The sequence below is a fragment of the Capra hircus genome, chromosome 18, assembly GCF_001704415.2.
Source record: "Capra hircus breed San Clemente chromosome 18, ASM170441v1, whole genome shotgun sequence".
In the NCBI taxonomy this organism is placed as follows: domain Eukaryota; kingdom Metazoa; phylum Chordata; class Mammalia; order Artiodactyla; family Bovidae; genus Capra; species Capra hircus.
Window position 1 is genome coordinate 50,464,516 of NC_030825.1, and position 27,797 is coordinate 50,492,312.

Here is a 27,797-nt window from a genome sequence, read left to right on the forward strand (position 1 = left end):
ACACCTGAGTTCATGGTGATGAAGTGGCTGCGGGAAAGCTGAGGAGGAGGGCTGGTTGCTAGGAAACCAATCCTGTGATTAGAGGGTTGGAACTCAGCCTTCCAACCCCCACCCCACCCGTTACCTCCAGGGAAGGAAGAGAGGCTGGACATTGATCACCAAAGGCCAGTGATTTAACCAACTGTGGCTGTGTAACGAAGCCTCCATGAAAAACTCTGAGAGATCCTGAGAGCTTTCTGCAGGCACGGGGGGGAGGCGGGTTGTGTGCGGCACAGCTGCAGAGGGCATGTCTGCTCTGCATCCTTCTCCCATATCTTGCCCTGTCCATCTCCTCCATTCAATCACTCTGGAGTTGGATCTTTTTATAATAAACCAACAATCTAGTAAGTATCTGTTTTCCTGAATTCTGTGAGCTGTTTTAGCAAATCATTGAACCTGCGGAGGGGGTATCGTGGGAACCCCCAATTTGTAGCCAACTTGTACTGAGGTTGCAGGTAACATGAAGACCCACTAGTTGCAATAGGTATCTGAGAGTTAGGGGTTAGACTCGTGGGACAGAGTCCTTAAACCGCGGGATCTCAGGCGAACTTCAGGTAGATGGTATCAGAACTGAATTGAATTCTAAGACATCCAGTTGGTGTCCCCAGAGAAGCGGCTGCTGCTGCTGCTGCTAAGTTGCTTCAGTCGTGTCCGACTCTGTGCGACCCCATAGGTGGCAACCCACCAGGCTCCTCTGTCCCTTGGATTCTCCAGGCAAGAATACTGGAGTGGGCTGCCATTTCCTTCTCCACCGGAGAAGTGGAGAACTTATTTAAAATACATTTATTTGGCTTCGTCAGGTCTTAGTTGTGGTGTGCAGGATCAGTAGCCCCACGGCATATGGGATCTTAGTTCCCTGACAAGGGATCAAACCCGAGTCCCTTGCACTGGAAGGGACTGAACCACTGGAAGTCCCCGATTGGAGAATTTCTTGGTGTGGGAAAGGTGACCAGTACGGAAAGCTGAGTGGTGAGTAGACGAAGAAAAGGAGTCTGTTCCTTTTCACTGCCTACCAGCCAATAGGGGTAAAATTCCTACTTTTTATTATAGCATAAAGGGCTCTTCAAAGTTAACTTCAGTTACAGCCTGCGTCTCATCTCTTTCCTGAACTTTATGTTCCAGAAATATAGAAATCTTTGAGTTTCCTAAAGCAAATCATGTTCTCAAGTTGCTATGCTTTGAACATACTATTGCCTTTTCTATTGAAAAGCTCTGTGGCTCAGATGGAAAGAATCTGCCTGCAAGGCAGGCGACCCAGGTTCAATCGCCTGGAAAAGGGAATGACTACCCACTCCAGTATTCTTGCCTAGAGAATACCATGGACAGAGGAGACTGGCGGGCTATAGTCCAAGGGGTCGCAAAGAGTCGGATACGACTGAGTGACTAACACTTTCATCTGCTGAAAAGCACGTAAATCTCTTTTTTAGAGAAAAACAGAAGATCAGAATACGTGCCTCCCCTTTAAGAATGGAAGTTAGTTTTGATCCATAATGTGTTATTTGAAGGAAAAAAACGATGTCGAGGCAAATGTGTTCTTGAATTCCACAGTATTTACTGTTCTCCAGCTTTTAACACCCAGGGAGAAAAAAGATAAGAACACTCCCAGTGCTAATGAAACTTGTTAGTTTTTCTTTCCTGTTAAAGATATTTATACTTGAATTCTTCTTAAGGTCTGATATATTTTTAGATGAAATCCATAAATGAAAAGCAATGGTTACTTTAAAAGTTAGAGATGGTTTATACAGTCATATCAGACAATTAAAAAATTTGGTAATAATTTTCTAAGCTTGTTCTTAAATTTGAAAGTTATTAAGATCCTTATGTGGTTATGTGGTTGAGAGTGAGTTTGTTTTTTTCCCCCTCACTTTCTACTGCAATTATTATTTTTTTTAATCAAGTGATTTATGACCAGTCTTATTTGGTTTTTCTCCAGCATAAATTCCCCTGTGAAGAAAGACTTCCAAGGCAAACTCTGGGCTTTTTATAGGATTCTGCTGGATTCAGTAACTTCCTCCAGGAAGTTAGTCAGAAAGTCATGTCTGACTCTGTGACCTCATGGACTGTAGCCTGCCAGGCTCCTCTGTCCATGGAATTCTCCAGGCACTGGGGATGATGACTACAGCCATGAATTTAAAAGATGTTTGCTCCTTGGAAGGAAAGCTATAACAAACCTAGACAGCATATTAAAAAGCAGAGACACCACTTTACCAACAAAAGTCCGTATAGTCAAAGCTATGGTTTTTCCAGTAGTCATGTAAGGATGTGAAATTTGGACCATAAAGAAGGCTGAGCACTGAAGAACTGATGCTTTCAAATTGTGGTGCTGGAGAAGATTCTAGAGAGTCCCTTGGACAGCAAGGATATCAAACCAGTCAATCCTAAAGGAAATCAACTCTGAATATTCATTGGAAGGACTGATGCTGAAGCTGAAGCTCCAATATTTTGGCCACCTGATGCAAAGAGCTGACCCACTGGAAAAGACCCGGATGCTGGGAAATATGGAAGGCAGGAGAAGGGGACAGCAGAGAACGAGATAGTTAGATGGCATCAGTGATTCAATGGACATGAATTTGAGCAAACTCTGGGAGACAGTGGAGGACAGAAGAACCTGGAGTGCTGCAGTCTCTGGGGTCGAACAGTCAGACACAACTTAGCAACTGAACAACAACAACAATGAGGGAATTGGATTACAACTCTTTGCACGACCATCTTTCCACTATTCGGATCCTCCTTTTAGGCCGTAACTGTGGGTGTTGGTCTTCAGACTCCACATTTTGGGCACAGTATCTTTCCTAGTGTGGACAACCATCAAATGACCACTGAGTGAGTGTGACAGCACTTTTGATAAAAAACCAAATTCCAATACAGCCCCAATGATGATTATTTAACTTCAGGCAAGTTTTTTTCTTTTTTTTTAATTTTAGGCCGCACCACTGACCTGGATGCAGGATCTTCACGTCCTAACCAGGGATCTAACCTGTGCCTCCTGCAGTGGAAGGGCGGAGTCTCAACCACTGGGCCATCAGGGAAGTCCCTAACCTTGGGCAAGTTTATGGTTGCCTGGCTCTCTGCTGACTCACAGAGTTCAGTGGGCAGGAGTGAGCGCTCTGGAATCAGATTGCTCAGTTTGGCAGTTGCCCAGTTCTGCAGACTTGGACAAATGATTGAACTGCCCAGGGCCTGCCAGCCTTATGTACAGAATATGGATGGTGATGATGGTTCCTACCTTCTCTGTCCCAGTGAGGATTAAATGAGGTGATGCGTGTTTCCTTCAGAGCACAGTGCTTGAGACTTTAGACAGAGTGTAAATGTTCGCTGTTGGAGTTATGGACATACTGTCTATGGTACTCACTTCATGGTGTTTTCTTTAATAATTTTAATTTATTGATTGATTGGCTGTGCTGGGTCTTCGTTGCTGCTTGGGTTTTTCTCTAGTTGGGGAGAACAGGAGCTACTCTCTTGTTTCGGAGCATGGGCTCCAAGGGGCTTCCCAGGCATGCTAGTGGTAAAGAACTCATCTGCCAAAGCAGGAGAAGAAAGAGAGGTGGGTTCGATTGCTGGGTCAGGAAGATCCCCTGGAGGAGGGCATAATAACCCACTCCAGAGTTGTTATTCTTGCCTGGAGAATCCCATGGACAGAGAAGCCTGGTGGGCTACAGGCACAACTGAAGTGACTTAGCATGCATGCATGGGCTCCAGGGCACACGGGCTTCAGTAGTTGTATCTCCTGGGCTCTAGAGCACAGACTCAATAGTTGCTCTGAGGCACGTGGGACCTTCCTGGACAAGGCATCAAACCCATGTCCCCTGCATTGGCAGGCAGATTCTTTATCACTGAGCCACCAGGAAAGCCCCATAGTGTTGTGTTTTAAGAACTAAAAGGAGTGATGTATTCAGTGGTTGACAGCAATCTGCATAGAGGGAGCACTCCTGCTTGTCTCTTTCACTTGTTCTGAGGCAGTTTTGTCTCCTTTCAATGCACCCAGATGAGCAGCTAGCTCTGCTACTTCTTGTTTATCACCCAGGAAAAAAAAATGTTATTCTCCAAAAGAAGAACTGCTGGCTTATGCCAGGAAAGCTAACAGAGTGGAGTTCAAGGGCAGCATTGAGGACTGGTGAGAGCCAAGGTAGGTGCTAGCTTGCCAGGGCTACCATAACAGAGTACCACAGACCAATGGCTTAAACAACTGAAACTGATTTTCTCACAGTTCTGTAAGTCCAGCATGAAGGTGCCAGGAGGGCTGGTTTCTCTCAAGGCCTCTCTCCTCGGCTTGCAGACGGCCGCCTTCTCCCTGTGTTCTCACATGACTTTTTCTCTGGGTGTACATGCCCTTGGTGTCGTTTCCTCTTCTAACAAGGACACCAGTCCTATGGGGTTAGGGCTCTAGGCTTTCAACTTCATTTAAGCTCAGTTTTCTCTAAACTCAGTCATACTTGGGCATCAGGGCTTCAGTGTACGGATTTGAAGAGGGGAGGGCATGTTTCAATCCAGAACAATGTGCTAAGGCTGGAGGTGAGCAGGGAGCAGAACCAGATCACAGAGGGCCTTGGGAGGCCTGTTTGGGAGTTTCTTCTTGACCCACCTACCTATGAAGGTCCCCGGGGAATTGGCTCCATGCAGAGTCCCCTTTCTGTCCTTTACCTTTCAGGCAGGACTAAGCACAGCTCAACAGTGCAGTTTTCAAGGTCGCCTGGAATCCTAATTCCTTGCTAGCATAGTGGTTAGGATCCCAGGCTTTCACTGCTATGGCCCAGGTTCAATCTCTCTGGCTGGGGAAACAGAGATCCCGAAAGTTGCATAGCACAGCTTGGCCAGAAGAAAAAAAAGTTGCCCAGGTAAGAGCAGACCCAATGGGAATCACTAAAGAGGAGCTGACTGGAGAGCAAGCACACCTGGGAGGGAGCATGCAAATTAGATGCAAATGACAGCGCACACACACACCCATACCCCAGTTAGGCTTCTTTCTTTGGGTCAGTGGTCCAAGGCTTTTGAAAAAGAGTCTAAACCGGAACAGAGCAGTCCATAAATTCCTATGTCCACCAAATCTGAATGCCCATTGACCAGGGATTGTTCTAGGCCCTGGGGCTGTTGCAGAGTTTAGGATCTAGACCTGCACTGTCCAATAAAATATTCTCAATATGAAGCACTTAAAACATGGCTAGTCTGAATTGAGATGTGCTGAAGTATAAAATGGGGCTTTCCAGGGGGCTCAGAGCTAAAGAATCTACCTGCCAATGCAGGTGATGCAAAAGACATGGGTTTGCTGTAGAGTAGAAACTACCACAACATTATAAAGAAACTATACTCCAAAAATAAAAAAAAAAAAAGAAAGAATTACTCACACACACACACACAAAAGGAATGCAGCCCTGTGACACTTTGATATTATCCCAGTGAGAGTGATTTTAGGCTTCCAACCTCCAGAATTGTAAAACAGTAAAGTTGTGTTGTTAGAGGCCACTAAGTCTGTGACTGTAGGGAAAGAGCAAATTAGCCAAGATGACATAGTAAGGCTCTCTTGCCCCTCGGCCTCTTGCTCTTGCCCCACATTTTGTAAATAATGATCATGTCACAGCTGAGATTATTTAAAGCACTGCACATGTGTATCACAAGGTACTCACTTGACCAAGGGCTACTTTTGGTCTGTGGGGCTATATAAGCCCCACCTGGAAAGCCCTTGCAGGTATGTGCCTTTATGTTATGGTTGCTGTTACGGCTGCTGCATAAGCTAGGAGAGAAGGTTATGTTATGGCTGTTGCCCGGCGAGAATAAACATGTCTGCAGTTTCTACGTCTCCTCAAGTTTTCTTCCAGCTTCCTCTCTCATGCCTGGCCTACCCTGGGTTCAGCACACCGTGTGAGAAGTGAGACAGTGATAAATTGTTACAGGAGCTGTAGGAAACTCCCATGCCTGCCGGATATTTCTTTCCTTCTTCCTGCTTTCCTTTCTTTTTTCTGGTATTTCTTTGAGTCACATTCCTCATTAGCTGAGAGAGCCACTTCCTTCTAAGGTGCAGTAGGGCAAGTTCTGGCTGGGTCTTCAATAGCCCCAGAGGGTCTATTCAAACCTTTCCTCTGTACTAAAGTTGATAAGCAAGGAGATTGGGGAAACTATGTGGAGTTCTGGTAAAGAGGACTGGCGTGCACATGCTCAGTCGCTCAGTCGTGTCCGACTCTCTGCGATTCCCAGGCTCCTCTGTCCATGAAATTTTCCAGGCAGGAATACTGGAGTGGGTTGCCATTTCCTTCGCCAGGGGATCTTCTCAACCCAGGAATCAAACCCAAGGTTCCTGCATTTCCTACATTGCAGGATTTTTTACTGCTGAGCCACCTGGGAAGCCTGAGGACTGGCATATTTGTCTGCAATGGCCATCAGCATAGATGGAAAGACGTCAGATGTCTTTCTATAATTAGGACAAGTACCCAAAAACTGGATAGTTGTTCAACATGCTAAGTCCTTTAAATGAGATAAATCATCTCATTTAACTCTGAAAACAACCCTATGATTTAGATAACTATCAGTATCTCATTTTTTAATAAAACATTTTTACAAAATATTGATATTTATTTTGCTATGCCGGGTCTTAGTTGTGGCATTTGGGATCTCCAGTTTTCATTGCGATATGTAGGATCTGTTTTAGTTGATCTAACCCAGACCCCCTGCACTGGGATGGTGAAGTCTTAGCCACTGGACTACCAAGGAAGTCCCTAGCATCCCATTTTAAACATAAGGAAACAAAGTCTGAGAGGTTGAGTAATTTGCCCACAATGACTAAGACAGAAAAACATAAGCCAAGAGCTAAATTTAGGCTTACATATTGCTGAGAACCACCCTTTACTGATGCGAGAGACTATGACGAACAGGATGGATCCATAAGTTTCCTTCATTCATCTCACAGGTAGCTGGGTCCCTGTGTTCAGCATTCAGGGTAGAGTGATGAACAACTCAGGCCAGGCTCTTGGAGCATGGAAGTCACATTCTACCAGAAGGACACCAGCAACTGAGAAGTCAGCCCACTATGAGGAAAGTGATGATGAGAGGTGAGAGGAAGAGAGAGGTGAGAGGAAGTGGACAGGATGGGGAGGAGACTTTCTGAAGCAATATGTGGTTCTGAACTTGAAAGCCCACTGCCCTCCGAAGAGTGTCATAACCAAATTCATCATGTTCCCTATCTTTTCTTTCCCTTGGTAATTCCCCCAACACAAGCTCCTCTTGTCCTCTCAGGTTCTCTCATCTCCATCATTCTCTGTGCTGTCCTCTGCTCTACCCGCTCCTGCCTCCCTCCATCCTTCCCAAATTCTGCCACTGCAACCCCTGTAAGCCTTTCACTCAATGTTCCCTCACACTCTTACCTTAACTAACACCAGATCCTTCTCCAGAGATTATGCCCACAATCTTTACTGAAGGCGCTTCATCCACCCACTCGCCAAACACTTCAAGGTCTGGAGGAGGAGAGGGGAGTAATCAGGATATGCTACGGAAACAAATGAACCCAAATCCAAGTGACTCGCATAAAGGTAGAGACTCCCTCATGCGCCATGTCCAACTTGGGTGGCCCAAGTTCTCCACATGCTCCTTCCTTCACCCAGACTGATGGAGCAGTGTCTAAAACACCACCAATCTCCTGGCTGAGGGAAAAAAGATGTGAACGGCCATGAGCTGGCTCTTGGAGTTTCAGCTCAAAAGAGATATACATCGATGTGTTATTTCATTGGCTAAAGCAGGTCATGTGGCCAAGCTTGATATCAAATGTCTTTAGACTCTGCTATCCCTTAGCAACTCAATGCTGTTTCCAGATATTATCAATCTTTCCCCACACTCTTGTTTTAAATCTTGTTGTTGTTGTTCATTAGCTAAGTCATGTCCGACTCTTTGTGACCGCGTGGACTGCAGCTTGCCAGGCTTCCCTGTCCTTCATCATCTCCCGGAGGTTGCTCAAACTCATGTCCACTGAGTCAGTGATGCCATCCAACCATCTTGTCCTCTGTCATCCCCTTCTCTTCCTGCCTTCAATCTTTCCCAGCATCAGGGTCTTTTTCAATGAGTCGGCCCTTCGCCTCAGGTACCCAAAGTATTGAAGCTTCAGCATCAGTCTTTCCAGCTCTCACATCCATACATGACTACTGGAAAAACCATAGCTTTGACTATATGGACCTTTGTTGGCAAAGTAATGCCTCTGCTTTTTAATATGCTGTCTAGGTTCATCCAGGTTTTTTAAAAATCTATTTATTTTTGGCTGTGCTGGGTCTTCGTCATTGTGCATAGGTTTTCTCTAGTTGTGGCAAGCAGGGGCTACTCCTTTTTAAAATAATTTTATTTATTTGTTTGCTTTTGGCTATGCTGGGTATGTGTTGCTCTTCACGCTTTCTCTAGTTGTGGTGAACGGGGGCTACTCTTTAGCTGAGGTGGGCAGGCTTCTCGTTGCAGTGGCTTCCCTTGCTGCAGTACATGTGCTGTAGAGCGTGCAGGCTCAGGAGTTATGGAGCACAGGCTTAGTCGCCCTGTAGCACGTGGGAGCTTCCCAGACCAGGGATCAGGCCCATGTCCCCTGCATTGCCAGATGGATTCTTAACCACTGGATATCAGGGAAGCCCCTCCTTCTCCACGCTCTTAAAAAAAGTTCTTTCTTCCCCTTGACAGACCTCCTAGAGTAACAGCTAGATCCTCTTCTCTCTTCTCTTCTGACTCCTTAGTCTCCCTAGAAATCCGAGTCACACTTAGCTCCTCCCACTCCCTCATTCCATATCAGACTCTTTAGAATGTTCCAGAGGTTCAAAATCTGTCAGTTCTCTCATTCCCCACTGAATCTACCCTCTTCCAAATCACCATCATCTCTCACCTGTACTACTGAGTTGCCCTAAAAGTTCATTCAAGTTTTTCCATAAGATGTTGTTGAACACAACAGCAACCTTTCAGATCTTGCTCTACAGTTCATTCATGACCTAACTGTTGCTCCCCAGCCTAATCCTTCTGTAGATTCCCATGTCCTTCAGGAAGAGTCTAAAATCTTTGTTGTTTGTTTTGCTCAGTTGCTAAGTCATGTCTGACTCTTTGCAATCCCATGTAAACCCCATATTACTGCAAGCCTTACGTTCCCATTCCATAAGTTGTCTTTTCCGGGTTTTGCTTGCTTGTTTATTTACAATTTCCTTTGCTGTGCAAAAGTTTGTAAGTTTGATTAGGTCTCACTTGTTTGTTTTTATTTGGACCATAAAGAAGGCTAAGTGATAAAGAATTGATGCTTTCCAACTGAGAAGACTCTCGAGAGTCCCTTGGACTGCAAGGAGATCAAACCAGTCAACCCTAGAGGAAATTAATCCTGAATATTCATTGGAAGGCATATACTTTGGCCACCTGATGCAAAGAGCCGACTCATTGGAAAAGACCCTGATGCTGGTAAAGACTGAAGACAAGATGAGAAGGGGACGACAGAGGATGAGGTGGTTGGATGGCATGACCGACTCAATGGACATGAGCTTGAGCAAACTCTGGGAGATGGTGAAGGACAGGGAAGCCTGGCGTGCTGCAGTCCATGGGGTTGCAGAGTCAGACACGACTGAGCAACTGAACAGCAACAACAATATGTCAGAGAACATTTTGCATATACTTTCTTCTAGGAGCTCTATGGTGTCACATCTTAGGTTTAAGTTTTTAAGCCATTTGGTGAAACACTCTGTGAGCACTTGCTCTCCCAGATCTGGAGCTGGATGAAGGCAGAGACTGCCACGTGCCCAACACATCGACCATGCTCAGGAAATATTTTTCCAGTGAGAGAATGAATTTGTTGTACATGAAGTCAGGGGAAGGGAAATAGTAAAGGTGACTAGATGCGATTATATATGACTGAATCAGCTTCCCAAGATAATCAAGAGAGGCAGAGGAGGGCTGGGACACTTGCACCACCTCTGATTCCCTTAGTCCTGAGCTCATTGGACATCAGTCCCTTCCTGCATTTCCCCCTATGTTTTTAGACCTCAGAAAATGCCTTCCTCACCCACACTTATTCAAAGAATCTGGTTTCAAGCCTGAGAGAGTGTTCCCGTCCCTCGTCCCCCTCCCTAGCTCCTGCTGTTCTCACCTCTCCCCCAGTTCTCCTTCTCTGCACATCCCACAGGTCCTCTAAGCCAAGTCATCTGCAGAGGCTGAAGCATCCCCGAGATGCTGCCCGTCCTCAGCTTCATTCCTGAGCAGAAGGGCCCTGGAAAAAGAAACACGATGCATGAGTGAGACATATCCCAGGCCTGGGAAGAAGTCTGTCTGCCAAACCAGGCCGCACAATGGGTGTGATGGGAACAGCTTGGTGTTTTGGGGTTTTGTTTATTTATTTGGTTAGCTTTTGCTTTTTCTTTCCTTTTTTTGTTTGTTGTTGTTGTTTGTTTTTTGGAATAGCCTGACAAGGCCCCTGTGTCAAATCATAGTTTCTTCCCTCGAGGCCAATATGATGCCTGAAGTCATAGCATCAGAGACGCTAGGACTAGCCTTCTGGGACAGCCATAACAAAGTACCACAGGCTGGGTGGCTTAAACAATAGAAATTCACTTCTCATTGTTCCAGAGACAAATGCCCAAGATCAGGGTGAGGGCAGGTGTGGCTTCTTCTGAGCCTCTCTCCTTGGCTTGTGGATGACTGCCTTCTTTCCTCTGTGGACACTTGGATCAAACCAATCAACCCTAGAGGAAATTAATCTTGAATATTCATTGGAAGGCAAATACTTTGTATGTTCAAATTTCCTCTTCATGTAAGGACACCAATCATGATTGAATTAGGACCCATCTAATGGCTCATTTTCACCTAATCACCTCTTTAAAGGTCCTATGTCCAAATAAAGTCATTTCAAGGTATTGAGGATTAGGGCTTCAACACATGATTTGGGGTGGGGATGGGAGGGAGACAGTTCAGCCCATAAGAGATATTCCTTGGTTTTAGGATATTAACAGTCCTTCAAGGACTTTCCAGTTGGCCCAGTGGTTAAGAATCACCTGCCGATGCAGGGAATCTGGGTTTGATCCCTGGTCCAGGAAGATTCCACGTGCCACAAGGCAACTGTGGAGCCCGTGCCCCACAACTACTGAGTTCGAGCTCTAGAGCCTGAGAACCACAGCTACTGAGCCCACATGCTGCAATTGCTGAGCCCCAGGCGTGAGGAGCCCCCATCACAACAAAGAGTAGCCCCCTCTTGCCACAATTAGAGAAAGCCTGAATGCAGCAAGGAAGACCCAGTGCAACCAAAAATAAACTAATTTTAAAAAACAGACCTTCAGTGTTCTCTGAATAAAAGTAGTAATGATTAGATTAATGAGTAATTGAATTTGCTGTCTGTGAATGCTAGCGACAGGGTATAATTAATTTTAAAATGAATAGGTACAATTAATTGTATGTAAACTAGCACTCTAATTCAATGAGAGCGGGGGAGACATTTCCTCTTGATTGGGCCAGTCTTGAAGGAGAGAGAGTGTGCCTTAAGTATATCCTTGCTGCTGCTGCTAAGTCGCTTCAGTCGTGTCCGACTCTGTGTGACCCCATTGACGGCAGCCCACCAGGCTCCCCCATCCCTGGGATTCTCCAGGCAAGAAAACTGGAGTGAGTTGCCATTTCCTTCTCCAATGCATGAAATTGAAGCTGCTCAGTCGTGTTCGACTCTTAGCGACCCCATGGACTGCAGCCTACCAGGCTCCTCCGTCCAAGGGATTTTCCAGGCAAGAGTACTGGAGTGGGGTGCCATTGCCTTCTCCAAAGTATATCCTTACAGCCCCAGAAACAAGAAAGCATGAATCTAGAGAAGTAAAGATAGCTCTAGACTCGGTGCTTTTTCTGGGGTTATCAGCATAAAGCTAGGATGTTAAAGGGCTATTTTCAGAGAAGAAAAATCCTGGGACTTAATCAGAGTGAAAGGAAAGACCACAGTTCTTGATATAAAATTCTAGAACCTGAGAGCAAACCCTTGGTTGGTACGTTTTTAAAATCCCTCCCTCTGAAAAACACGATGGGAATATACATTTGTCTCTGCCTTTATGATGAGTAAAGCAAGAGAAAAACTTCCCCTGAGAATTCATAACAGTAAGTCCATATTCCTGTGTGTTTACAGTCTAAATTTGTACTATCTATGTAGCCTGAAAGACCTCCAGACAAAATTTTACAGTGGTCCCAAGTTGGCTATGTCAACCCTGACTATTCACTGGAAGAACTGATGCTGAAGCCGAAGCTCCAGTACTTTAGCCACCTGATGGGAAGAGCCAGTTCACTGGAAAAGGCCCTGATGCTGGTGTCACACGAGTGTATGCTCCTCGGTTCTGTCTCGTCACAACAAAGATTTGGAGTGACGGACATTAAAGCCCCCTCGGCCTGTCACAGCTCTTGGGTCTTGGACAGACCGTGTTATACCTCTCAGGTCTCAAACAGACCATGTTACAGCTCTTAGACAAATCAGTGTTACAGCCCAGTGTTACAGCTCTATTTTATTTAGAAGATAGCAGGAAAATCCATCTTCAAGGCGTGAGGGCACGTTGATCCAAAGACACAAAGAGAAGAGCACCCCAGCATGCGGGAGAGAGAGAGAGAAAGCTAGCTTTGGCTCCTCTTTTTATATGTTTTTCTCTCCCTGGGCCTGTCCTATGTAAATTGGGCCAGCCAGGAGTGTTGTTTGTTTTACCTGAGGTCCTCACTCTGGTCCTCGGACCTTCCTTTGTTTTATTTTCGCGGGCTTTTCCCTTCCTTGCCTTTTAGCCACCGCCATTTTGGACTCCTTTTCCTTATTCTACCTACCTAACACTGGGAAAGACTGAAGATGGGAGGAGAAGGGGATGATAGAGATGGCTGGGTGGCATCACTGACTCAGTGGACATGGGTTTGAGCAAACTCCGGGAGATGGTGAAGGGTAGGGAAGCCTGACGTGCTGAAGTCCATGCAGTCTCAAAGAGTCAACGCGACTGAGGGGTTGAATAACACCCCACAGCTACATGGCAGAAGTAGACACTAACTCTACCCAGGGAAATGCATTTCAAACCCAGGCTTTAAAGAATTTCCACAGATAAAATCCCAAGGAACATGAGTTCCACAAACCTAACAAGCAGAAGTGACAAACCTCAGAGTCAGGCTCAGAGCTGGTATGAATATTAAATTATAAGGTACTGAATACAAAATAAATAAATGTTTTAAGAAATTGAAGATGGTATTTTGAAAATACTGAAGGAAAAAATAGACTATCAAGACTGGCAAGGAAGATTTGAACAAGGGAAACTAGAAATTACATATGCGAACATTTAAAGACTCAGTGGACAAGTGAAATAAATTATATCACCGTTGAAAGGAGAAGAAACTAGAACACATATATATTTGAAGAAATTACCCAGGGTGCAGCATAGGGAGAAAAAATGATGGATATCATGAACAATGGGTTAAGAAATATGGAACAGAGTGGGAAGGTCCAACATACATCTAATTTGTGGTTTGTTTGTTTGTTTTAAAAAAGATAGGGGCTTCTCTGGTGGTTCCCTGGTAGTAAAGAGTCTGCCTGCCAATGTGGGAGACATGGGTTCAATTCCTGGTAGGGGAAGATCCCACATACTGTGCCACAACCACTGAGCCTGTGCTCTAAAATCTGGGAGCCACAGCTACTGAAGACCATACACCCTAGAGCGTGTGCCTCTCAACAAGAGAAGCCACTGCGATGAGAATCCTGTGCACCACAAGAGAGTAGCCCCTGCCTGCTGCAACTAGAGAAAAGCCCGGGCAGCAATGAAGACCCAGCAGAGCCAAAACAAATAAAAAGATAATAGAAGGGAGAGAAGCACATTTGATAATGTCTGGAAAACTTTCAAAACTGATAAGAAAGATTCTTCCTCAAATTCAGGAAACCCAATGAATCCCAAGCAGAATATTTTTTTAAAAATATCCACACTAGGTAATTAGTAAACCTTAGCCCACTAAAGAGAATATCATTAGAATAGCCCAAGCATTACTTTTTATTTTTCAATAGCAATAATCCAGAAGATAGTGGAATGAGATCCTCAAAGGGCTAAAATACAATAACTGTCACACTAGAACTGTATGCCCAGCAAAATATCTTTCAAGAACAAAAAGAAAATGATTGTTTAGACAAACTAAAAAGTAGGAATTAATTCCCAAGATACCCTTTTCAAAAGAATTTCTAAGAGATATACATCGGGAGGAAGAAAACTAATCCTAGAATGAAGTTCTGAAACACAAGAAAGAATAAGAAAAGAAAAAGTAAATAAAAGCATGAGGTAAACATACCAAAAATATCAAAACTCTACCAAAAGTACAGTAACAATGTCAAATTTTAATGTTTAAAAAGGAACTAAAATCTTGAACAACTTATAAATGGAGAAGATTTTGTAGAATGCACATGATGATATTTTTAGAGTAAGCACTAAAAGAACAGACAGTAAGTGTAAAACTTTCAATATAGCATAGAGGGGAAAACGGAAATGCTGGGAGCAGACTCAATCCAAATGAATGCTGGAAGGAGAATAATAGGAAAGGCAAAAGAGAAATGGGTAATATGACAGGAGGAATTCCGTATCTCCCCTCTTTGGAGAATAGATGAGAGCATCTTTGTGCAAGATCAGGTGAAACATGATGTTTATAGTTGTTAAATGGAAGCCTGAATATATGTAGAAAGATACATATGGGACTTCCCTGGTGGTCCAGTGGCTAAGCCTCCATGCTTCCAAAGTGGGGGGCGTGGGTTTGATCCCTGGTCAGGGAACTAAGATTCATCTGCTGCGTGGCATAGCCAAAAAAAAAAAAACAACCATATGTATGGATGCTGAGTAGTCAAAGGGGTGGGTGAACTGCCTTCATGACTAATTGTTTCTTAGCCCAAACCCACCCTTTCACACTCCACTTTCTGGCTCTGAGGCTGCCAGCTGCCTATTTGATTCTGCTGAGAGGGAGCACAAGAAAGACAAAAGGCTGGAAGGAGAAAGCACATGTTCCCTCCTGTTTCGCCTGCTGTTCCTGGCAGCATCACTCCAGCAGTAGTTCTCCCTGATGGCAGCAGCTGACTCCTGTCTTTTCCACACTCTCGGTCTCATTTCTCTCTCTCTGAAACACCGAAAACAGCTGTCCCCTCGTCAGAGGACTGGGTTCTGGCTCTACAGGAATATTCCTTCAACCTTCTGGATTCTAATAACCTTATTATGATTATAATAACTCTATGATGTTCACATCATAGTAAACAGGGCTTTCTTGGTGGCTCAGTGGTAAAGAATCTGCCTGACAATGCAGGAGATGCGGGTTTGATCCTTGGGTTGGGAAAATCCCCTGGAGAAGGGAATGGCAACCCGCTCCAGGATTCTTGCTTGGAGAATGCTATGGACAGAGGAGTCTGGCTGGCTGTAGTCCACGGGGTTGAAAAAGGGCTGGATGCAACTTAGGGACTAAGCAACAACAACAATAAACAACTAGAAACCTATTCCCTTTGTTCTCAGTCCCAGGGGGTGAATGCCTGCATCTGTTATCTCTGATTAATACAACATCCCCATTTGGTCATCTCAACTTCTATTTCACCAGCTCAACCAATTCCTTATATTAAATTCTCTCTGTTAAAATAACTGGTACAGTTTCTGTTTTTCTGACCAAACCCTAGTTAATATTGTCTCCTGTCGGTATATGACCAAATTTTGGCCAGAGGAATAAAAGCAGATGTAAGGTAGGTAACTTCTGGGTCATGTCTTTAAAATGAAGCTAATTATTCCATACTTCTGCCTTCTGTCTTCTGATACAGGGGAACAGATTTAGTGACCCTAAGATGGCTTCACACATATGAGCCAGGATGATGGCTCAAGCAAAGCAGTAAGATAGCTGGGACCTGATGACCTCTTGGGGCAGGGCCACCCACCTACTCTGGGACATTTTGTAAAATAAATGTCTTCTGAAGCAGCGTGTTCTAGACTCTCTTTATTATACCATAGTCACTGCCAAGTATTTGGATTCAGTCCCTGGTCTGGGAATTAAGATCCCAGAAGTCATGTGGCATGGCCAAAAAAGAAAATAATAATAATGTTATTAAAGGAAACAGAAGAAATCTAACAAGGGGAGATGCACCATGTTCATGAATGCAACAATTTAATACTATTAAGATGTTTCTTCTATCTAAATCAAGCTATAAATTCAACGCAAGCCCAAATTCCAGAAAGATTTTTTTAAGAAACAAAATAAATGGATTAAAAAATGCATGTGGAAGAATCAAGACTCACAGATAGATAAGAGGATCTGTATCAAGTAAGATATGCCAAACAGACTTCCTGGTGATCCAGGTGATCCAGTAGCTAAGACTTCATGCCCCCAAAGCAGGGGGCCCGGGTTCAACCACATGCTGCAACAAAGACCTGCCATAGCCAAACAAATAAGTAAATAAAAATAGTTTATCGAAAAGATATACCAAAAAGCCAGAGTAAAGAAAGAAAACAAAGGTGGAACAGCACATGATCAGACAAACTGATCAAAGGGACAGGAAAGAGACACGTGAATATGAAAGACCTTGAGATATCTCAGAATAAGCATCCTAATCAGAAGTGAAGAGATGGACTGTTAAAGGATAACATCGTGAAACCTGATTCTTTATAAGGAGAAAAGAAAAGTTGGTTCCCTACTTTTCACCACAATACAAAGGTCAAACAAATGGATTAGAGACCTAAACATGAAAGATAATAAGTCTATAAAGCTAGCATATTCCTTTCACAAGGCTGCAAGGACAAGGTACCACAAACTGGGTGGCTTAACACAACAGAAATGTACTGTCTCCCAGTTCTGGAGGCTAGAAGTCTAAAATCGAGGTGTGAAGGGGCCAAGCTCCCTCTGGAATCTGTAGGGGAATCCTTCCTTGCTTTGTCTTAGCTTTGGGTGATTTGCTGGCAATCTTTGCAGTTCCTCGGCTTGCAGCTGCACTGCGGAACTCCAGTCTCAGCCTTTCTCATCACAGGGCACTTTTCCCTTTGGGTGTCTGTCTCCAAGTGGCTGTCTTCTCATAAGGACATCAGTCCTATTGGGCTAGGGCCCCGCCCTGCTCCAGTATGACCTCATCTTAATTTAATTCATTACATCTGCAACCACTCTGTTTCCAAATAAAAGCACATTCTGGACTACTCGGGGTAAGGATTTCAGCATATCTGTTTTTAAGAGACATAATTCAACCCAGAACAGCTAGTAGAAAAATGCAGAATATTTTTATGACTTTGGAGTGAATAAAGATGTTTAAACCAAGAAAACAGAAACCATATAATGAGATGGATTTGACCATATTAAGATTAAAATTTTCCTGCAAACAAAGACATGATTGAAAAAGTTTAATAAATGACAAACCAGGAGAACATATTTCTAGCTTCAAAAAAAATTTGATTAAAAATCCAGACTATACAACAAAATCCTGCAAATATTTAAGAATGTATGCATGCATGATCAATGGTTCAGTCAGGAACCCCAATATAAAAATGGGCAAAAGATATGAATAGGCCTATTTCCCTGGTAGTCCAGTGGTTAAGAATCTGCCTGACAAAGTTCTTTCTGGGTAACAAAACATTCATGTATTAGCCAGGAATATAGCCATCCAGAATCAAGATTACATTTTAAAGAATCTCTTGAAGCTAAAAAGCCAGGCAACAGTGTTCAGATCCACTGAATACAAGTGGAAGTGATGAGATCACTTCCAGCAAATGTCCTCAAACGGATATATCATGATTATCTGTCCTTTCTTCCTTTCCTATGTCCAGAATGTGGACAGGATGGCTGGAGACAAATTAGTCATTTTTGACTACATAGTGATTTGGGGATGGAGGAAACTCATGGTGGAGTCTGAGTCCCTAACACTATGGAGACAAGTCAACCATGAATCGTCTTCTTTCTGGGATATAAAAGTAAATGTATATCTTGTTGAACTGAGTGTTATATGACAAACCACAACATAATCCTACCAGAACTCCCCAAAGGAAAATCTTGGCACATCTGGAAAAAGATAGAGGCAGGGATTAAGCACAGGCATGCCCACCATCTCACTCCCTGAAAAATTTTGTCTCAGTCATGGTCATTACTCCAGTTGGAAATTTGAAGAGGGAAATCTGTCTGTCTCTGATCGATCTGAATAATCCAGAAATTTCAGAGTTTATTTAATTTAAAGACAAAACTAATCTGAAAGTTGAGCCAAGCACAGAATTATCAGAAATTGCTATATCCATGGTTTTCTCCACCCACGGAAAAAGAAACACTTATCAGAGTAGATTAATCCACACTTAACCTGCAGGTTTGCAATGTGGAAAACTGCTGAAAGTACATATTAGAACTTCTTTCAACATATTTGTTTTCACATTTTTATTAAAAATCTGAGTGAGGAATTAAATTGTAATCAAAAACAGAGATGACATGATGCCAATAGAACAGTTCGTGCCTTGAATAATGGGAATCAGAATTACACAACATCAGAACCCCGAGAGGTTTTAAGCTATCATAACTCCCCATTTTACAGCTCAGAAAACTGAGGTTCAGAGTCGTCAACTTGCTTGCCCAAGGTATACCTGGAATCAAGGGTAAAGTTGTTGGTATACCTTCTTTCTACTTTTTCTTTTTGAATAAATGAAAACTATGTCATTAAAAAAAAAAAAAAGGAGAATCTGTCTGATAATGCATGTCCCTGGTCCGAGAAGATCCCACATGCCCCAGGATATCTAAGCCCATGCCCCAACTGTTGAGCCTGCACACTAGAGCACGGAGATGCAACTCCTGAGCCCACATGCTGCAAATGCTGCAGCCCGGGTGCCCTAGAGCCCATGCTGTGCAACAAGAGGAGTCACTGCAGTGAGAAGCCCATGCAGCGCAACTAGAGAGGAGCCTGCTCGCCACAACTAGAGAAAGCCCACGCGCAGAAATGAATACCCAGTGTAGCCAGATAAACAATTTTTTTAAGATATGAATAGGCAATTAACATATAAGGAAATCTAACTGGTTAACAAGTCTGAAGAGATGCTCAACTTCCTTCATAATCAGTTAGAAAATTATAACTTTTTTAACTTTTTATTTTGTATTGCGGTATGGCCAGTTACAACATGACATTTTAAACCTATCAGACTGGTCAAAATTAAAAGGTCAGTGAGGGACTAGTATTAGTGAAGACATGTAGGATTTGGAACTATCATGCACTTTGGTTAGCATAATTCAGTATGCATATCGTATGATCCAGCAACCACAATCTTGGTGTATAATCCAGAGAAACTCTCACTCACATCCCAAAGGATATAAGTACAAGACTCTTAATTGAAGTGCTGTTTGTAGTAGCAAAGAATTCAAGGCAATGTAGGTCTTCTTCATTGGTAGATGAATAATTAAGGATAGTGAACTAATAAATTAGAGTGTTATGCAGCAAACAGAGCAAGTACCTAGATACACAAACAATATGGGATGCTCTCAAAACAATATTGAGCAAAAAATGTAAAAACACAATGTAGTTGGTTCAATTTTATAAATTAAAACCATATACATATACAAAGCACTATACATCTTTTAGAAATATAGACATAAAAGTACTATTATATTTAAAAAAGAAATAAAGACATATCCAAGAACCACAAACACATTAGAAAGTGTGTTTTTGAGGAGGAGGAAGAAAGGAAAATTGGAATGGGAATATGGAGGAAAAAATAAAAGAATAACTTCATACAAACTATTGTTATAGTGTATCAGAAATGAAACAGCATGGTAAAATCAACTCTCAGAAAAAGAAAAGAAAAAAAAAAGAATAATTAAAGAATGAAAAAAGAAGTACCAAGGAAATGTTAAGAAAAGAGTTGCATTAAAAGCAAAAATCATTAGGAAAGACAACAAAAGCTATTTCATATTGATAAAAGAAATAATTCACTTATGTCATATTAATATCATAAAACCTTATGCTCCTAACAATGTAACTTCAAAATATACGAAGCAAACACTGATACAGTTAAAAGGAGAAATGAACATAGCCTAACTCATAATGGGAGACTTTATTACACCTTCCAGAAGCCAATAGATCAAAGGGAGGAAAAAGGACAGACATAATAGTTAAGAATTAGATCATTAATAAACTTGTATGGTCAGACCTCTTATCGCAACAACTGGAATGCAGATCATTTAAAGACAGAACACAGTCGGGCTCAGCCTCAGGCCGAGGCCAGCTCAGGGCTCCTGCTCCGGGTCCTCGGGCCCGTCCTCAGGGCACCCGGGGTCCCTATGCACACACCAAGTTCTTGCGAGGACCGGTCGAAGCTGGGGCCGGAGGGAGAAGACCTTATTTCCTAGGGTCAATTCTCTCAGCCCGCTGACCCTTTGACCTCTCACCCTCAGGGCCCTTGGCGGCCATAAACCCACTGTCACCCGGGCTCCGAGGACGCTTTGTGCCTGGTCACCTCATTAGGCCGGCAGGGCTGTAAAGCAGGAATCAGCCGCTGCCTAATCCGGACCTGGGGTCAATGAGAGCTCAAACAATGTGCACAAAGAAGACGGCTTTGGAGCAAGAATTTAGAATATGCATTTAAGTTGTCCTGCTTTGCACTGGAAACCTCTGGGTGATTAAAATAAGCCTGCCTTGTAGTATTTTCTGTCCTTTATTTATGTGTGGTTCCTGCAAGTCAAAGGGGCTGGAGTCCCTTCTGCAGTTTGGGAACTTGTTTTGAAATAGCCACCAAACAGAATTTTCCCCCTCTGGGTGAAGTTTCCTTCCAGGCTTCAGCCTCTTCACCCCACCCCATGACTAGAATAGAGTATTGACATCTTTGAGAGAGCAAAGGAGGTAGATGGTGCTTGCTGTATACTTTATTTTTCCATGCTATAGTTTGAACCCTGAGGTTTGAGCTTTTTCCTGGTTAAATCTCTTGGTACCAAAAGTGTGGAAAATGAAATGTTCATTAACTTGAAAAATCCTTAGCCAATGGATAGGCAGTTTGTCTTTGAGAACTGCGGCACCCACACCGTCTCTAAGATTGACTTTAAAATCTAGCTAAAGATGCACTCATCTCACACGCTAGTAAAGTAATGCTCAGAATTCTCCAAACCAGGCTTCAGCAATACGTGAACCGTGAACTCCCTGATGTTCAAGCTGGTTTTAGAAAAGGCAGAGGAACCAGAGATCAAATTGCCAACATCCGCTGGATCATCGAAAAAGCAAGAGAGTTCCAGAAAAACATCTATTTCTGCTTTATTGACTATGCCAAAGACTTTGACTGTGTGGATCACAATAAACTGTGGACAATTCTTCAAGAGATGGGAATATCAGACCACCTGACCTGCCTCTTGAGAAATCTGTATGCAGGTCAGGAAGCAACAGTTAGAACTGGACATGGAACAACAGAGTGGTTCCAAATAGGAAAAGGAGTATGTCAAGGCTGTATATTGTCACCCTGCTTATTTAACTTCTATGCAGAGTACATCATGAGAAACGCTGGGCTGGAGGAAGCACAAGCTGGAATCAAGACTGCTGGGAGAAATATCAATAACCTCAGATATGCAGATGACACCACCCTTATGGCAGAAAGTGAAAAGGAACTAAAAAGCCTCTTGATGAAAGTGAAGGAGGGGAGTGAAAAAGTTGGCTTGAAGCTCAGCATTCAGAAAACGAAGATCATGGCATCTGGTCCCATCACTTCATGGGAAACAGATGGGGAAACCGTGGAAACAGTGTCAGACTTTATTTTTTGGGGCTCCAAAATCACTGCAGATGGTGATTGCAGCCATGAAATTAAAAGACGCTTACTCCTTGGAAGAAAAGTTATGACCAACCTAGATAGCGTATCAAAAGCAGAGACTTTACTTTGCCAACAAAGCTCCGCTTAGTCAAGACTATGGTTTTTCCAGTAGTCATGTATGGATGTGAGAGTTGGACTGTGAAGAAAGCTGAGCGCCAAAGAATTGATGCTTTGAACTGTGGTGTTGGAGAAGACTCTTGAGAGTCCCTTGGACTGCAAGGAGATCCAACCAGTCCATTCTCAAGATCAGCCCTGGGTGTTCTTTGGAAGGAATGATGCTGAAGCTGAAACTCCAGTACTTTGGCCACCTCATGCGAAGAGTTGACTCATTGGAAAAGACTCTGATGCTGGAAGAGATTGAGGGCAGGAGGAAAAGGGGACGACAGAGGATGAGATGGCTGGATGGCATCGCTGACTTGATGGACTTGAGTCTGAGTGAACTCCAGGAGTTGGTGATGGACAGGGAGGCCTGGCGTGCTGGGATTCATGGCGTCGCTGGGAGTAGGACATGACTGAGCGACTGAACTGAACTGAACTGAACTGAACTGAACTGAAAGATGCACTGGTGAACCATCTCCCCTGGATACCCGTGGTGTTCTTTGGGTTGTTTGATATGGTAAAACTGTGGTTGATTTTCATGAGTTATGTGAATGGAATTTCTGTAAAATTGGATGAGTGACAAATTGGTAGAGCTCTTTCGTTTGTTTGAAATATAACTCTAAAGGGCACTGCCTTTCCCTCTGAGGTGTGGTTTCTACCATCACTATTGAAATTTACAGCTTGAAAAACACTAAGTTTGTGGAAGCCTTTAAAGGGGGAGTGTTCTGAGCACTTGGACTAATAATAACACAGGAGCAAAACTTCTTTGAATAAGATTCTTATTGTCAAAAACCTGTTGAAACTAAAGAAAACATATTTCTTTGAAAATCGTCTAATAGAGCAAACAATTTTGTATATTTTTAATGTGATGACAGTCCAACCTGTCTGCTGATCTGATAAATAGAGAAATGTGAGCTTCATAGTAAGTAGAAGAATAACCTTCACCAAATGGCAAGTTTTTAATGTTTGTTCTCTGGGTGTGTATGTTGTCTAATGTGTTTTATTAAAACACAACCTATATAAAGACCATTTGAGCGTAAGATGTTAAAAATAGAAGATTCCATTGTGTTTTATTATAAGTTAGCGTTTAAAACAACATATCCAATAACATTTTATGATATTTTTCTAAGAGTAAATGTAGCTTGTTTTGACCTATCTGCAGTTCACTTTTTGTGTTTTTTGGCCAGTGTTGTCCTGCTTGGTATCTGGGACAGTCTCTAATTCCTGACAATGAACTTGATACTGATGTGGGTATACAGCAGCCAGCCCTCCATAACACTAACTATCCTAAATTCAGGGTTAATGCCAAACCTACTGTGTAAGAAATGATTTTCCGAAGTTTCAAAGAAAACCACGTCAATTTGGATGTCTGTTACCTTGAAGTGATCATTTTAAGAGTAATAGCTTCTTCTCTAGGTATAAAAAGACTATTTTCTTCTTTTGGTGTATTTCATTCTGTATTGAGCAATCATTTGTGAAATGAAAAAGCAAAAAAGCACCCCCTCCACACACACAAACCTCCAGCCAACTTAGGATCATAAACATGAAGATGGAGGTGAAGACTAGCCTAATTCAGTGTGTATTGTCTCATGCATTGTGTTGACTGTTGAAAATCTCTTTCAAATATCCGCATTCCACATGTAGAACTAAAGTGTTTAAAACTAGAAATATGAATGCTTGTTTTGTTAATTTCATGTTTGTGTTCAAAAAGCAACATCCAGGATCTCTACAATTGACTTAAATAAAGCCATTTAAATTTTAAAAAAAAAAAGAACACTTCCAAAACAAAACCAAAAATTGCTGCGTACTAGGTCAATGAAATCTCAATAAATTCCTAAGAATCTATGTCATTCAAAATACATTCATTAAAATTAGAAATCAACTACAAAAAGAAAATCAAGGAAAAATCCATTACCTAGACATTAAAAACCCATTTCTAAATAATTTGGGGGTTAAGAAGAATTGAAATTACTTTTTTTTGGAACTGAATGATGATGAAAGCACTACATATCAAAACCTGGGGTATACATAATAATAAAATAAATGCTAATATGGAAAAAAAATGAGTCAATAGGCAGAAATTAATGAAATAAAATATCCCTCCAAAAAATTAGTAAAAGGGACTATCTTCTACTTATTTTCAGCAAACAAAAAGCTGAAAGCTTTTTGAAGACCAATAAAACTGTAAATTTTTTTTCAAATCTGATCCAGAAAGATAAGGAATAAATAAAAACATCAGGAAAGCCAAAAGAAATATAACTTCAGATCCATATGATTCATCAGAAATAATAAACATAAAATCATGCCAATGAATCTGAAATCCCAGATAAAATACTGTTCTAGGTATATATAAATTACAAAAATGTATTCTGGGAGAAAGTAATAAATCTGAATAAACCAATATCCACAGAACAGGTTGAAATTGTAGTCAAAGACCTACTAAAAAGGCACCCAACATGAATGATCTGACACTCAAATGTCCAAGGGACAGATACCTCTAATATATCACAAACCATTCCAGAGTGTAAGAAAAGGTAGGCGGCTCCCTCCCTCAAAGAATAGAGCAGCACTAGCTTCCCTTACGTCATGACTGGGCAAGGACAGCACAAGAAAGAAAACCATGAGTCAGTCAATTCCACTCATGAAAACAAATGCACAGCAACTCTAAATAAAATGGTATTAAATCAAATCCAGCAATAGTGAAAGAGAGGAGGATGATACTACATTAACAATATAAAAGTCATCTGATTATATCAATAAATGTATAGAAAGCATTTAATAAGAGTCAATACCTACTAAAGAAAAACTTCATAGCAATTAGGAATAAATTTTTAAAATGTACTGAAAACATCATACTTGATGAAACCTTAGGGGCATTCTTTTAAAAAGTCTAGAACAAGACAAGGATTGTCCATTATCATGACTGTCATTCAACACTGTATTGGAACTCTGAACCAAAGAGGGAGGGGTGAGAAATGAGTTATAAAGATTGGAAAAATTAAGCTTTTATTTCCCCCCCAGACACCAGGGCCATCTAGCTAGAATAGTATGGAGAATTATCTGTCAAGCTATTCTAGAATGAATAAGAGTGAGTTCAACAAGGTAGCCAAATCCAAGCTCAGCATTAAAGACAGCAGTAACTGATAAGGGGAAAAAAAAATTCCCAGCCATTAGTAAAAAAGTAAAAACAGTCAAGTCTAGCCAGTGAAACAAAAAGCACATACAAGATATCCCAGGAAAAAATTATATTTACATCCAAGAACGGAAGACTCAGTATTACAAAGTAATAGATTCTCCCCAAATTAATAATTATTCATTACATTCCCAACCAAAATCCGAAGGATTTTTTTATGGATTTCACAAATGCCACCCCATTCCCCATTCCCATCGCAGAGTCCCCCAGGTTTAGAACCAAGCCAAGTCCTCCTCACCAAAGTCTAGGCATCTGCTTGGAGACCACCTGTTCTGCTGCTCACCTTCTTTGACTTGAATCACCCATAAACAATTGGTAAACAAAATAAGATGGTAGCATATCACCATCATATTGGTTAATAGGCAATTTTCTCTAGGAGGCTAATGTTTTTAATCAGAGGTAAATTTTCTCATAATTAAAGGGGAAGACTTAGTAATAGAAGAAGATATTTTTAAAAAAGAAGATATTAAAGGGAAAAGCTGCAACTCTACCGAAATGTCTTCCTTTAGATCCACAATGGATGGTTTAGTGATTTCAAAAACCATAACATTTACTACAATGATATTGTTCAGTCACAAAGTGCTGTCTAGCTCTTTGGGATCCCATGGATTGCTGCAAGCCAGGTTTCCCTGTCCTTCACTATTCCCCAGAGTTACTCAAACTAATGTCCATTGAGTTGGTGATGCTATTCAACTGTCTCATCCTCTGTTGCCCCCTTCTCCTCTTGCCCTCAATCTTTCCCAGGGTCTTTTCCAATGAGATAGTATGTGGCAAAGCTGTGAAAGCAGGTGAAGAAACTGCAACAATATTTTCCCACGTTAAAATAACAGATTAATGAAGACTACACCTTGGATCAGATTTTCTTTTTTCTTTTTTTTTGGAAGCTCTGGGCAGCTTGCAGGGATCTTAGTTCCCTGACTGGGATCAAACCCGTGCCCACAGCAGTGGAAGCGGAATCCTAACTAAACCATCAGGGAATTCTCCAGATTCTCACTTTTGATGAAAATGATCTCCATGAGAAAGCATCCCCAGATGGGCACCTCTGTGAAGGAGTTACAAACCCCAGCCTTTAAAACTGCAAGGAAGGAACAGGAAGTATTACTAAGTGCATATGCCCTATGGAGATTTAACTGTGATTGTATTTTTATTAGGGTTTCCCAGGTGGCTCAGTGATGAAAGAATCTGCCTGCCAAGGCAGGAGATGTGGGCACCATCCCTGGGTTGGGAAGATCCCCTGGAGGAGGAAATGACAACCCACTCCCAGTATTCTTGCCTGGGAAATCCCCTGAACAGAGGAGCCTGGTGGGCTACAGTCCATGGGGTCAAAAAGAATGGGATGGCTGAGCACATTTTTATTGGAACGCGTTACTGGTTTTGTATAACTCATTATACAGTTGCATATAGTTGTTTTCAGCAAGCTGTCCCTAATTCTGTTTTTCCCCATAAAGCCTTTTTATTTTTAACATGCACTGTTTTGCATAACTACAGGTTTTTCAGGAAAGCATGTATCAAGTTATAGCAGCAAGACCTGTCCTCAAGAAGCTGGGGCCTCTCTTGTAACAAGCAAGGAATTCTTGAGAATTCCTGAGCTTCCCTCACAGGTAGCCAGGACAGCAGGTACCCTTTTCCCTCTGAGCGGGGAACAATTGCCCAGGAGACTGTGGGGCAGTTCTCTAGGGTTCAGGCACCAGAGCCCGTCATAGTCCTCTTCTCTCCTCCCGCCAGATCCCCACACCAGTCAGGAGAGGCTTAGTGAAGAGGTCCAGAATTTTGCTGCTTACAAGCTTTCGGATCTTGAGCAATTCGCCGAACCTCTGCAGGACTGTTTACCCACTCTTTAAATGGGAAGGCATGGTGCTTTTTTTTTTTTTTTTTTAATCATTACTGTCGTTGCGGTCGTGGTGGGTTTCCATTTAAAAATCTGCCTTTAATTGTTGCTTTGCCATTTACATTTGTGACCTTGGACAAGACACTTTACTTCCCTAGGTGTCATCTGTAGAACGGGGCTTTGAGAGCATTTAGTACTACCGTGTGTGCAGGCACTTAGTAATAAGATACATATTAAGCCTCAGTAAATTGAAGTTCCCATTATGAAAGGCGGGGATTCTCGAGTTGTGACTGTGGAGGCAGAGGAACCCCGGGCTGCTGGGGAAAGCAGATGTGGCGGTGATTTCCTCAGGGACACTCCACACATCCTCCCAGCCCCGTCTTCCCAGCAGAGGCCTCACTGTCAGCCCGACCCGCGAGCTTGTGGGAGCTCTCCGGGGGGCTGCCTCCCCACAGCGCCGGTCCGAACGGACACTTCCCGGCGTGCACCTCGGGTCGGGCCCCCGAGGGGCAGTCCAGCCGTGGGGACCTCGTCCCGGCCGCGTTAGAGGCTTGGGGCAGTAACCACCATTCACCCAGCTCCTACTTTTCCCTTTGCGAAGCGCGTCAGTCACCGTCAACCGCACCTTGGGCCGCGGCTCTCGAAGGGACTGTGAGGAGCGCTCGGCCCTTTCCTCCTCTCCTCCTCCAGGCGTCCGGCCCACCGCGTCCCAGGGAGGGTCCGAGGCCAGGCTTATCTACCCGGGAGGATTCCTTCGGCCCCGCGTAGTCCCCACTTCGGCCCGAGGCCGGCAGTCAGGCTGTGGAGACTGAGGGACGGGGACGGACTTCGAAGCCGCGCTGCCGGAGACTACAACTCCCAGGCGGCACCGCGGCGCGGCGGCAGCGAGCACGTCACTCAGGCACCGCCGGCG

The 27,797-nt window shown here is 43.0% G+C and overlaps 1 long non-coding RNA gene across 1 annotated transcript; it reads right to left on the minus strand.

Annotated features, from left to right (window-relative positions):
* On the minus strand, nucleotides 6,594-27,731 carry LOC106503122. The gene is made up of 4 exons (XR_001919488.1): nucleotides 27,510-27,731; nucleotides 10,118-10,237; nucleotides 7,392-7,481; nucleotides 6,594-7,055 (listed from the first exon to the last, which is right to left on the minus strand). It is a non-coding gene; the product is annotated as an uncharacterized LOC106503122 (long non-coding RNA).